The following is a 13,047-nucleotide window of genomic DNA, read 5'->3' as shown; positions in this document are numbered from 1 at the left end:
CTTCCACCTCTATGTTTGTGGACCAGATTCATGGGACACCAGCCCACAGCTGTTCGGGGCCTTGTCCCATCTGCACCTGATGACTTCCTATGGAAATGGTGTCTAGCATCATCCTCACAGGGCAGTTTGGGAGCCTGGGGGAGGCCCTGAGAGGCACAGAGGCTTCCCCAAGGGCACAGAACACCTAAGAAAAAGGAGGTGTGAACTCGGCTTTCTCCCCCAAACCGGCGACACAGGGCATGGCACAGCTCTAAGCTGGGCTGGGAGAGTGTGATGCCAATGAGCATCTCAAAGTGTGACCACAGAAATGGGGTGAGGGAGAGACAAGACTGCCAAAGAAGCTAAGGTCAGATGATGGAGGGCCTGGACGGACACGCTAAGGATTTGGGACTCATTTCTTGTTCTTCCCAGGGCGCTCGGGGGGAGGGCTGTGTTGGATGCTTGTATACAGGTATGGAGATAACATGGGCCAGAAGGTGAGAGGTCAGCAGCCCTGAGGGGCCTTCCGGTGGCTCTGATTGGAGGAAGGGGCACAGCTCATGGAACCTTGAAGGGGTGACCTCACTTCCCTGGGGACAGAACCCCAACAGAAATGGGCACCGTGGTAACCAGGTACCCACATTCTAGAGACAACTGCCTTTCCAGGTCACTTGAGTGGAGAAGGTCAGGAGACCAGGATGTGTCTCTTTTGCTTCCCGTGCTTCCGACGCCCTGGGCAGAAGAAAGCCCAGGGTGAGAGATGTTTCTCTTGCTGCAGAAACAGGCGCAAGCGCCACCACCGATACCCCTCGCCCTCTGGCACGAGGCACACACAGGTAACCGAGGCCAGGCCCTTTCAGGTCAAACTTGGGCGCCAACTGGGGGTCACACCAGGGGTTAGCCCCACACCTCTTACCACTCATCCCATTGGGGTGTGAGTGTGTGTGTGGGGGGGTGTATGTGTGTGTGTGTGTGTCCCCAGAATGGTGAGGGGAACATAGCGGGGGATGAGGGATGCTCATCCCGGGCTCAGGAGCGGGTTGGTAAGTGTCAGAAGCCTGGAGGGTGTAGGAGGGTGTGTCATGTTCACTGCCCAGGTCATGGCTCACAGGAAGGGAAGCTGAGTGCTGGGGTCGGAGCTCCGCTACCCACTTGTGAATGGCAGGGGTGCTCAAGCGGTCATCAACTTCACTCCCTGCCTGGAGGTCTTTGCAGATGCCCCTCTCTGCCTGATCTGGGGAGCAGAGTGGGTGATGGGCATCTTCCCCACTGTAATGCCCGGGCCCCTGATGCTTCCTGGCCTGGTATCGGGCTGTGTCTTTGCAGAGCTCCAACAAGGGCAGCGTAGAGGAGCTGGCTGACAGGTTCACTTATGCCCTCAACGGGTACAGAGGACAAGTGCGTCAGGACAGGGAAACCGTCCAGTGCCAAACTGAGGTGAGAGCTGGCCCACACCCAGGACCCTGAGGTGACTGGGGTGGGACCAGAAGTCAGGCTCAAATCTGGGGCCTCAAAGTTCTCACAGGCCCACTCCCAAACTGATCTGTACCTTCAATCCTCCTGACCAGGTCCCTTGTAGGGGAGAAAAGCAGTCTTTCTTCAAGTGCTTGTTGGGATCAGAGAGGAAGCATTTGTTGCTGTCTTTGCCTCATGCTCCTTTCAACTGATGAACTCCCATCCCCAAGTATCCTGTGGACCAGCCCCAGCCCGACTGTCCTTGTAGACCTCTCCAAGCCTTACACATCATCCAACTGGAGAATGCTGTGTATTAAAAAAAAGAAAGAAAAGAGGGGGGAAGCGGGAGGGTGGTGGGGGGGGTTAGGGGCGTAGGAAAGGATTAAGGTGTGGAATACTATTCTGTGCAACCTATCACCTCAGACAGAGGACGACAAACCATTGCAGGGCAGCCAGGTCAGGAGCTCTGGCCTTACCCAACTCCATATCATCCCAACAAGGACAGATTTCGCATCAGTGATTCAGGCTTTCCCTGTGGCTACACCTTGACACAAATCAATTCTTGCTAGCTCAGCAGGGTTGCCAGGAACATCCTCACTGTGTCCTCATAGACTACGTCTGCCATGACACAGGACCACAGATTGGGTGGAAGGTTCCTGATGCCTCCTGGCTCAGTACCCACTCTGTCTTAGCAGAGCTCCAAGGAGGACATCATTGAGGTGCTGGCCCATGGACCCAACTACACCACCTACGGGGTCAGGGTGCAGGTGCACCAGGCTGAAGACACAGACCAGTGCCTGTCTGAGGTGAGTGCTGGCCTTGAGGGTCTCTACACCCATAAGCCCAACACCACCTGGCATTGCCCGCAACCCACACTCAAATCTGGGGACTCCCCGGGCACCCTCCCAGGACTCTCCATAGTGTCCCACAGCCCCAAGAAAAAGAAATGCGGATCCCCACGCCCCCTCCAGCTACAGGGGACGGTAGAGAGACGCTCCTCACATATTTGTAGAAATATCAGAGACAGAAATGTTGTCTGACTTCACAGTGGACCATGAGCACTCCGGCCTTTCGCTGTTTGTGTTGCTTAACCTACACTTGCCACGTATCCTCTGGAGCACTCAGCTCCACTGTCCTTGCAGACCTGGTCCAATGGGGAGGTCGTTTGCCCAGCGATGCAGCCTTTCAGTGCTGTTGGACATGGGCCTAATGCAGTTCAGCTGCCATGTCAGCAGTGCTGCCCGGAACACTGATGTGTGTTGGAATGGACTGTGTTAGGCTGCTTGCTTGGGCTGCCATAACATAGGACCACACTGGGTGGTGTTCACAGCAGACATTCATTTTCTCACAATTCCGGAGGCTAGAAGTGAGAGGTGGTGCTGTCAGCGGGGCTGGTATCTCCTGAGGGCGTTGCTCCTCAGCTTGTAGATGGCTGTCTTCTCTCTGTGTGTCACATGGACTCCCCTCTGCACTGCCACGTGCCCTCCCCTCCTCTTCTAAGGACACTGTTCAGATTAGATGAAGACCCACACCACTAAATTCACGTCACCCGAATGACTTGCTTGAAGACTAAAACTCAAATGCAGACACATGATCAAGTTCTAGGGGTTGCAAAGTCATGGGATTAGGGGTACACGAGTCAGAGCACAGTACATGGAATGTCCCCGGCTGGCTGATGGACGCCCACTGCTGGTGGAAGGACGAGCACATGTACAATTTGAACGGCTGCAGGCAGATTCCAAACCCAAAGGGCTGTGGCAGGGACGTTGCCAACAGCAGTTTCTGATGATGGCTGCTGCCTTGCTCCCAGCCTGGCCCGGGAAATCTCACTCATTGAAATTTTCACCTGGCCGACGTCAAGTTGTCCAACTCAAACACAGTGTTCCTTCCCTGGCAATGGCCTCAGGGGGACAGTGAGGCACCTGTCACTTTTCACCCACCACATGGATTAGCTCCTCCTCCCCGAGTCCTCTGGTCAGATTCCTGCCCCCTGATCGCCTTTCTCCCATCTGCAGTCTCCAGGCATTTGCCACCTTGCGGAATCTGCGATCTCCATAATGAGGGTCTTAAAATGCCCTTTCCTGTAAAAGGATAAAACATAACTTTCTCTTTTGAAGTCAAAGGCATTCATAGGCCATATCTACCCTGTACACTGTTTCCACGCTGGGGAACGACAAGGTTCCCACACCCTTTCCACCCATGTCAGTAGCAGGTAAGTCTCGGGTACCTGACAGGGAATGTCATGCAGGACAGTTCCCCGTTCTGACCTGCATGCCTTGAGCAGACATTTGATATTTCCTAAGCCTCTGTGTCCTCATCTGTATAACGAGGACGTTTCTTGAGGACTCACAGGGCCCGGGCTCTTCATTTAAACTATTCCTACAAGGAGGTTTGTTGATCCTCAGCTAAAGGGAAGGGGGAAGAAAAAAACATGCCGAGAAGGTGTCAATTGTATGAACATGCACGGAACTGCAGTGGCACTTTGAAGACCGAGAACCCGGTCCAGCGGGGCACTCCTGACCCGCCACTTGCACACGTCCTAGTGGGGCTGGGACCTCCCGAGCGAGCTCCAATCCTCCATCCTTGTGGGATTCACGGTCATGCCGCTGACATGGATGTCCTTCCTTCTCCCACCCAGTGTGTAGCTGAGCAAACTGGTAACCTGCATGAGTCCTGCAGGATGCGGGCCCTCCAGGAAGGCACCTCGGAGAAGGTGGCCATGGCCATGGTACCAGCTTTCCCGGGGGAATCGTCCCCCATGTCTCCACGCTGGCCCTCTCCAGAGCCCAGCGTTCCTGGACGAGCTTTTCACTAGGTGAGCACACACTCGTGACTCTGCCCACTGCTAGCTCTGAGGCTGAAACGTCACCACATCTTCCCGAGTCTCAGGATGCTCCTCTGAAATGTGGGCTGCTGCTTGGTCAACCTCATAGCACTGCTATGGGGACAAGCCATGGCAGGTCTCACCTGCTCCCTGGCTCTGCAGACAGGGTAGCTGGACGTGCGGCGGTTGTTGGTGGCAATTCTTTCACTCTGTCCCACGGAAAGAACTCTGACACACCCATCAGTGGCCTGTGGCATCGGAGGGTGGAAAAGCACATGGAAAGCAACCTGTTAAGCAGTGTGAGATGTCACCTAGCCGGTCCTGGTCCTTGGTGTAGCCACACTGGGGATTTCTGGGGAGAGCAGGGGCCCAGGCCCACTCAGATGTATGGCATGCTTCTGGTTGGAGTTTCTTTACTCGACAATGTGCATGCACTTTTGGAGCCACTTAGCCTGACTCGAGGAATGAAGCAGACACAATCCCTGGGCCACAGTTCTGGGCAATGGGTCCAGCAGTCACGCTGTCCATCATTCGCAGGTCGTGTCCACCATCCATCAGGGCTGATGCCATCAGAGTGTTTTTTCCATCTGGAGACACCCCTCCTTACAATGACCGGGGTGACACAGCGCAAGACCAAGTCATAAAGTGAGTGGTCTCCGGGTCCGGAAAGAGGGCCCCAGAGTCAGCATAGTGGGTACTCTGTTTGTGGGGGGGAGGGTGCCTGGCAGAACCCTAATCTTACACATCATCTGATTCCCAAGAAAGGCCTGAGCTCTGGAGTCTTCTATTCCAGGAGGACAGGAGTCAAAGACGACAGTGGGTGGGGTCCCGGGCCTTGTAGACCCAGAGGGACGCTGGGCTGAGTTGTCCCTCAGAGTCTCCTCCCCCCCAGAGACCCACCCCGCGCTGCCTGCCCCTCTCCATATCCATCTCCCCTGACCACCGTGGCCAGGCTCAGAATAGGACTGTGGTGAGCAGGCTGCTCACAAGTCTGTCTCAGTCCTCAGCCCAGATGCCCAGGGCCTGGAGGGTGGGGCTGGGCAGTGCACTGGACCTTCAGGAGAGCCGCCAGTGGGAAGAAGAGTCTCACACAGACTCCGTGTTGAACCTGCTGGATATGGGTCCCACACCTGCTACAACCAGGACAGCCACACAGGGGCCGGGGGTGGCATGGGGCTGTGCCCTGGGTGGGCAAGGGGGGCCTGCACAGGGCTCCGATCTAAGCAATTGTGCCATGGGAGGGCAGAGCGGAAGGAAAGACCAGGACTCAGACACTGCTGCCCACCTGCCTCTCCCCAGGGCCTTTGCTGCGATGGTGGGGACCTGGCTGGACCAGGTCCAGGGTTTGGGACAGCCCCTTCCTATCGCCTGTTTCGAGGCAGAGCAGGCCTTGGTGCCCGTCAACTCCCTGCCTCACACCTGGTGGGCCACGCCCAAAGTCAATGGTTGGAGCTGCAGCATCTGGGGCCCACCGAGGCAACTCCACAAGGTGAGGGGCACAGATCATCTGGGCAGATCATCTGGGGAGGGCAGGCTCACGGGCTGGAGCTCCCTTAAAGGCGGTGGGCCTCTTGCCTGTCTGCGCAAAGTCACAGAAAAGCCAGGTGTGTGAGTCAATCTGTCTCTCTCTCCTGCTCCAGGTCCACGCCCTGAGCTCCAGAGCTCTCCCGAGCCAGAGAAAGGGCCCGCTCAGGGGCCAGAGCCTGGTCCAAGGACAGGCCCTGCCCTGGCCTGGCCTCGCTGGAGCCACCTACTGGCTGTGCTGGAAGCCTTCTCTCTTGCTGTCAGAAGAGTCTCTCTTGCTGTCAGAAGAGTTCTAGAGGAATACATCCCAACTGTACATTTTCAATAGTAAATAATGATAATTTCTAAAAGTACCTACTTTATGTAGACTATTTCCCATTAAGTTAAATACTCTTTTGAATAAAAAATTGCTGATTAAAAACACGCTCTTGTACCTATACGGAATCCTACCTATACGGACACACACACACTCACACACACACACACACACACATATGTACCCATATATGCTGACATGGAAGGATGCTCACTGTATAATACAGTTTTAAAATAAGTTTTGAAACATTTAATCTTTTTCTGATTACTATGTATACACTGATAAAATGGGGAAATAAAATCTGGATAAATATACACCAAAATGTTAACACTACTGACTGTCAGAAGTGAAACTACTAGAAGTGACAGCTTCTTCCATTTTGCTTCATGTATAGGTTCTGGTTGACACAAGGATCATACCTCCAATAGACAGATAGACAGTAGAGAGAGGAAGGGAGAGGCAGAGAAACATAGAGGAGAGGCGCATCAGCCGCCTCCTGCCCACCCCCGACATGGAAATAACCGCAGAACCCTGCCATGTGCCCTCCCTGGGAACTGATCCGGAAACCTTTCAGTGCAAGGGGAGATGGCCCATCTAATGAGCCACATCAGCCGGGGCTAGACTCAATCTATATTTTAAAAATGCACTTTTTTGACTTCAGGGAGTTAGAAAGGCGAGACAGAAACGTAAACGATGAGACAGAAGCATTGATCGGTTGCCTCCTTCACGACCCCTATTGGTGATCCAGTCTGCAACCCGGGCCTGTGCCCTGACCCGGAATCAAACCAACTGTGCACTCCTACCCGGTTCGACCACTGGGCGACACTGGCCAGACTCAATCAAATCTTTCGAAACTTCCCAAGTGCCAATTTGTATCTTGCAATGGTGTCATGAAAGGAAAATTGACTTAATGGGGGGCATCCTACTTCCCTCCTTGTTTAGCTGGATTTGCTATTTGGCCAGAAACAACCACTACACTAGGTCTTAACCGTATTTAAAATCACTAGGAAGCGCAAGACCATTGCTTTGGTTGCAACAGGAGTAACTCAACACAACTCCCTCCACTAAACACTTCCTTAATCTCCCTGCCTCCATGAGCCCAGAATTTAACTCACAGTCAAACTCAGCTTAGGAAGAGGCAATGGTTCCACTGGAACAGGACGGTACGGAAACAAGGTACACAGCCCTGGTTCTACCGGTAGGGCCATAGTTCACTGACACCACCACTGCAGCAATCTATAATTAAATGAAAACCACCATGTCAGAAAATTCTAAGCAGAAAAGGACAAAGGAATGCCACTGGTGAGTATTGCAAAAGGAGGCACGCTTTGCAAGACGGATCCATTCAGTGCGGTGGCCCAACCATCCAAAGCTCATCGTTCTCATGAGAACACTCTTGCTCTGAGGGGAGACACATTTCCTTTCTTTCATTTCATATTTGCTTTCAAGGCAAACCAGCTGGTCAACACACCAAAACAACACTCCTCAGGTATCCAACAAGGGACACCTAAATGTCTCCCTGAATTTTAAGTCTTACTAAATTTGAATTAATAAAAGTTTCATTTTAAAGTGATATGTGGCTGCCGGGCTGGCAGGGCTCAGTGCTGGAGCGTCGACCCGAGAACCAAGGGATCCCCGTTTCATTCCCAGTCACGGCCCGTACCGTGGTTGCGCGCTAGGGGATATGTGACCGATGATGCTCTCTCATCATTGATGTTTCTCTCTCCCCTTCCCCAGCCTCCTCTCCCCCCCTCACTCTTTCCACCTCTCTCCTGCTATCTTTGTTCCCTTCCCTTCCTCTCTCTGAGATCAATAAAAACATATACGTCTAACAAGTTATATGTGGATAATGAAGACCCTATGAGACAGGGAACTTCAAGACACTAGGAAACCGTTGTGAAGAAACTGTCATCCCTGAATCTCGGGTCACCTTCCTCCACAAGTCCACACAGAAGAAATGTACGGGGCCATTAGTGATCCCAGTAGAAACAGGAAGCTCACCATCAGACACATCCCCACTGCCCTTCCCCCTCACCACCTCCTCCTGGGCTGAGGCACCTCCTTCAGGACCAGTTGGACATGAAACTGCCCAATGTCAATTGCAATTTGGCCTGTTCTGCCCAAGGTTTCACGCAAGAGTCTCATAGTTGATTTCTGAGACACTCTTTTCCTCCCTGATATAAAGCACAAGAGCGAAGAGAGGATTTTTTTCCTCTCGTTGATGCTGGGAGCTTACCCTGACATCATTGAGCACCTGAATTCAATATTGGATCCACCTACCTGTGCACTTGTGATTTTGTGACAAAGACAAATCCCTACTGTTAGCTTCATCACTATTCTGCTGCCTATGATTCTCAGCTTCCACACTGAATGAGATCCTTAACCCTCCCGAGGGTGGACAATGTAGCATTGCATGGTACTGGAAACAACAACAAAAATGAAAACAAAAACAATAAACTATGGGAGCAGAGAGCAGGACAGGGGAAAGAGGGGAGGTGCCTGAAGAACACCAGACATCCACCGACTCCAGAGGGAGACGTTGGGACACAGGGCATGGCACAGCTCTAAGCTGGGCTGGGAGAGTGTGATGCCAATCAGGATCTCCAAGTGTGACCACAGAAAAGGGGTGAGGGAGAGACAAGACTGCAAAAGAAGCTAAGGTCAGATCATGGAGGGCCTGGAAGGACACGCTAAGGATTAGGGACTCATTTCTAAAGGCCATCGGAGACCACTGTTAGTTTTCATAAGAGACAGGATTATATTTACATTTTCAAAAGATCCTTCGGGCTGCTGGCAGAGAATGCTTAGGGACCCGGCGATACAGGAGGTTGACAATTGGCTGAGATAAGGGCTGGCTGAGCAACTGATACATTCTATGGCTTGTACTCTTGGTGCTAACCTTGATGGCTTCACACTAGAATCGTTGTATCAGGATGTCAAGGTTGAAATCTATCCCACTCATGGGACTTGACAGGTTATGTCTAGAAGTTACAATAAAGTAGCACAATATGCCGTATCTTTTCTCCGACCAAGACACTCTCAGAACAAAGTGGAGAACTTACCAAAACCAAGGTGTACTAAAGTGGTAAGCAAAAGGGTGTGGACTCAGCTTCAAGACAGAACAACAGGTCAGTGGCACAGACAGAGACGCACACACACAGAGCAAGCGAGAGAGAGGCTGAGAGGAAGGAAGGGACCTCAAGAACGAGAGTACAAGACAAGTGACAGGACCTGACACCCCATCAGCTGGGCCGTCCTCTATGTTGTTCAGAAGCCAGTTACTGAGCACTCAGAGGACACACAAGGATGTTCCCACCAGGAGGCTGGACTCCCTCGAAGCCACTGTGAAGGCCCCTAACGCTTGGGCCCACATGAGGCACTTGTCCGAGGCTAAGTTTAACAAGAGACCACGGTGAGGTTGTAGGCCAGTGAGTGACCATATCGGAATTTCCTGTCATTTCCAACCCTTAAAGGTACAGACTTGAAAATGAGGCCCACATGAGCAGTGACTTCCCTGAGATCACGGGCTGGGCCCAGGGCGCTTTTGTCTAGTGTCTCATGCTGTGTCCCACTCCTTCTTGTCATCTTCCACCTCTATGTTTGTGGACCAGATTCATGGGACACCAGCCCACAGCTGTTCGGGGCCTTGTCCCATCTGCACCTGATGACTTCCTATGGAAATGGTGTCTAGCATCATCCTCACAGGGCAGTTTGGGAGCCTGGGGGAGGCCCTGAGAGGCACAGAGGCTTCCCCCAGGGCACAGAACACGTAAGAAAAAGGAGGTGTGAACTCGGCTTTCTCCCCCAAACCGGCGACACAGGGCATGGCACAGCTCTAAGCTGGGCTGGGAGAGTGTGCTGCCAATGAGCATCTCAAAGTGTGACCACAGAAATGGGGTGAGGGAGAGACAAGACTGCCAAAGAAGCTAAGGTCAGATCATGGAGGGCCTGGACGGACACACTAAGGATTTGGGACTCATTTCTTGTTCTTCCCAGGGCGCTCGGGGGGAGGGCTGTGTTGGATGCTTGTATACAGGTATGGAGATAACATGGGCCAGAAGGTGAGAGGTCAGCAGCCCTGAGGAGCCTTCCGGTGGCTCTGATTGGAGGAAGGGGCACAGCTCATGGAACCTTGAAGGGGTGACCTCACTTCCCTGGGGACAGATCCCCAACAGAAATGGGCACCGTGGTAACCAGGTACCCACATTCTAGACACAACTGCCTTTCCAGGTCACTTGAGTGGAGAAGGTCAGGAGACCAGGATGTGTCTCTTTTGCTTCCCGTGCTTCCGACGCCCTGGGCAGAAGAAAGCCCAGGGTGAGAGATGTTTCTCTTGCTGCAGAAACAGGCGCAAGCGCCACCACCGATACCCCTCGCCCTCTGGCACGAGGCACACACAGGTAACCGAGGCCAGGCCGTATCAGGTCAAACTTGGGCGCCAACTGGGGCCCACACCTCTTACCACTCATCCCATTGGGGTGTGAGTGTGTGAGTGTGTGTGGGGGGGTGTATGTGTGTGTGTGTGTGTCCCCAGAATGGTGAGGGGAAGATAGCGGGGGATGAGGGATGCTCATCCCGGGCTCAGGAGCGGGTTGGTAAGTGTCAGAAGCCTGGAGGGTGTAGGAGGGTGTGTCATGTTCACTGCCCAGGTCATGGCTCACAGGAAGGGAAGCTGAGTGCTGGGGTCGGAGCTCCGCTACCCACTTGTGAATGGCAGGGGTGCTCAAGCGGTCATCAACTTCACTCCCTGCCTGGAGGTCTTTGCAGATGCCCCTCTCTGCCTGATCTGGGGAGCAGAGTGGGTGATGGGCATCTTCCCCACTGTAATGCCCGGGCCCCTGATGCTTCCTGGCCTGGTATCGGGCTGTGTCTTTGCAGAGCTCCAACGAGGGCAGCGTAGAGGAGCTGGCTGACAGGTTCACTTATGCCCTCAACGGGTACAAAGGACAAGTGCGTCAGGACAGGGAAACCGTCCAGTGCCAAACTGAGGTGAGAGCTGGCCCACACCCAGGACCCTGAGGTGACTGGGGTGGGACCAGAAGTCAGGCTCAAATCTGGGGCCTCAAAGTTCTCACAGGCCCACTCCCAAAGTGATCTGTACCTTCAATCCTCCTGACCAGGTCCCTTGTAGGGGAGAAAAGCAGTCTTTCTTCAAGTGCTTGTTGGGATCAGAGAGGAAGCATTTGTTGCTGTCTTTGCCTCATGCTCCTTTCAACTGATGAACTCCCTTCCCCAAGTATCCTGTGGACCAGCCCCAGCCCGACTGTCCTTGTAGACCTTCTCCAAGCCTTACACATCATCCAACTGGAGAATGCTAAAAAAAAGAAAGAAAAAAAGAAAGAGGGGGGAGGGGAGAAGCGGGAGCGGGGGGGGTTAGGGGCGTAGGAAAGGATTAAGGTGTGGAATACTATTCTGTGCAACCTATCACCTCAGACAGAGGACGACAAACCATTGCAGGGCAGCCAGGTCAGGAGCTCTGGCCTTACCCAACTCCATATCATCCCAACAAGCTCAGATTTTGCATCAGTGATTCAGGCTTTCCCTGTGGCTACACCTTGACACAAATCAATTCTTGCTAGCTCAGCAGGGTTGCCAGGAACATCCTCACTGTGTCCTCATAGACTACGTCTGCCATGACACAGGACCACAGATTGGGTGGAAGGTTCCTGATGCCTCCTGGCTCAGTACCCACTCTGTCTTAGCAGAGCTCCAAGGAGGACATCATTGAGGTGCTGGCCCATGGACCCAACTACACCACCTACGGGGTCAGGGTGCAGGTGCACCAGGCTGAAGACACAGACCAGTGCCTGTCTGAGGTGAGTGCTGGCCTTGAGGGTCTCTACACCCATAACCCAACACCACCTGGCATTGCCCGCAACCCACACTCAAATCTGGGGACTCCCCGGGCACCCTCCCAGGACTCTCCATAGTGTCCCACAGCCCCAAGAAAAAGAAATGCGGATCCCCACGCCCCCCTCCAGCTACAGGGGACGGTAGAGAGACGCTCCTCACATATTTGTAGAAATATCTGAGACAGAAATGTTGTCTGACTTCACAGTGGACCATGAGCACTCCGGCCTTTCGCTGTTTGTGTTGCTTAACCTACACTTGCCACGTATCCTCTGGAGCACTCAGCTCCACTGTCCTTGCAGACCTGGTCCAATCGGGGAGGTCGTTTGCCCAGCGATGCAGCCTTTCAGTGGCGTTGGACATGGGCCTAATGCAGTTCAGCTGCCATGTCAGCAGTGCTGCCCAGAACACTGATGTGTGTCGGAATGGACTGTTAGGTTGCTTGCTTGGGCTGCCATAACATAGGACCACACTGGGTGGTGTTCACAGCAGACATTCATTTTCTCACAATTCCGGAGCTAGAAGTGAGAGGTGGTGCTGTCAGCGGGGCTGGTATCTCCTGAGGGCGTTGCTCCTCAGCTTGTAGATGGCTGTCTTCTCTCTGTGTGTCACATGGACTCCCCTCTGCACTGCCACGTGCCCTCCCCTCCTCTTCTAAGGACACTGTTCAGATTAGATGAAGACCCACACCACTAAATTCACGTCACCCGAATGACTTGCTTGAAGACTAAAACTCAAATGCAGACACATGATCAAGTTCTAGGGGTTGCAAAGTCATGGGATTAGGGGTACACGAGTCAGAGCACAGCACATGTAATGTCCCCGGCTGGCTGATGGACGCCCACTGCTGGTGGAAGGACGAGCACATGTACAATTTGAACGGCTGCAGGCAGATTCCAAACCCAAAGGCTGTGGCAGGGACGTTGCCAACAGCAGTTTCTGATGATGGCTGCTGCCTTGCTCCCAGCCTGGCCCGGGAAATCTCACTCATTGAAATTTCACCTGGCCGACGTCAAGTTGTCCAACTCAAACACAGTGTTCCTTCCCTGGCAATGGCCTCAGGGGGACAGTGAGGCACCTGTCACTTTTCACCCACCAC

Source organism: Myotis lucifugus, unplaced genomic scaffold (genome assembly GCF_000147115.1).
Source record: "Myotis lucifugus unplaced genomic scaffold, Myoluc2.0 scaffold_331, whole genome shotgun sequence".
NCBI lineage: Eukaryota > Metazoa > Chordata > Mammalia > Chiroptera > Vespertilionidae > Myotis > Myotis lucifugus.
Note: the sequence above shows the minus strand (reverse complement) of the source record.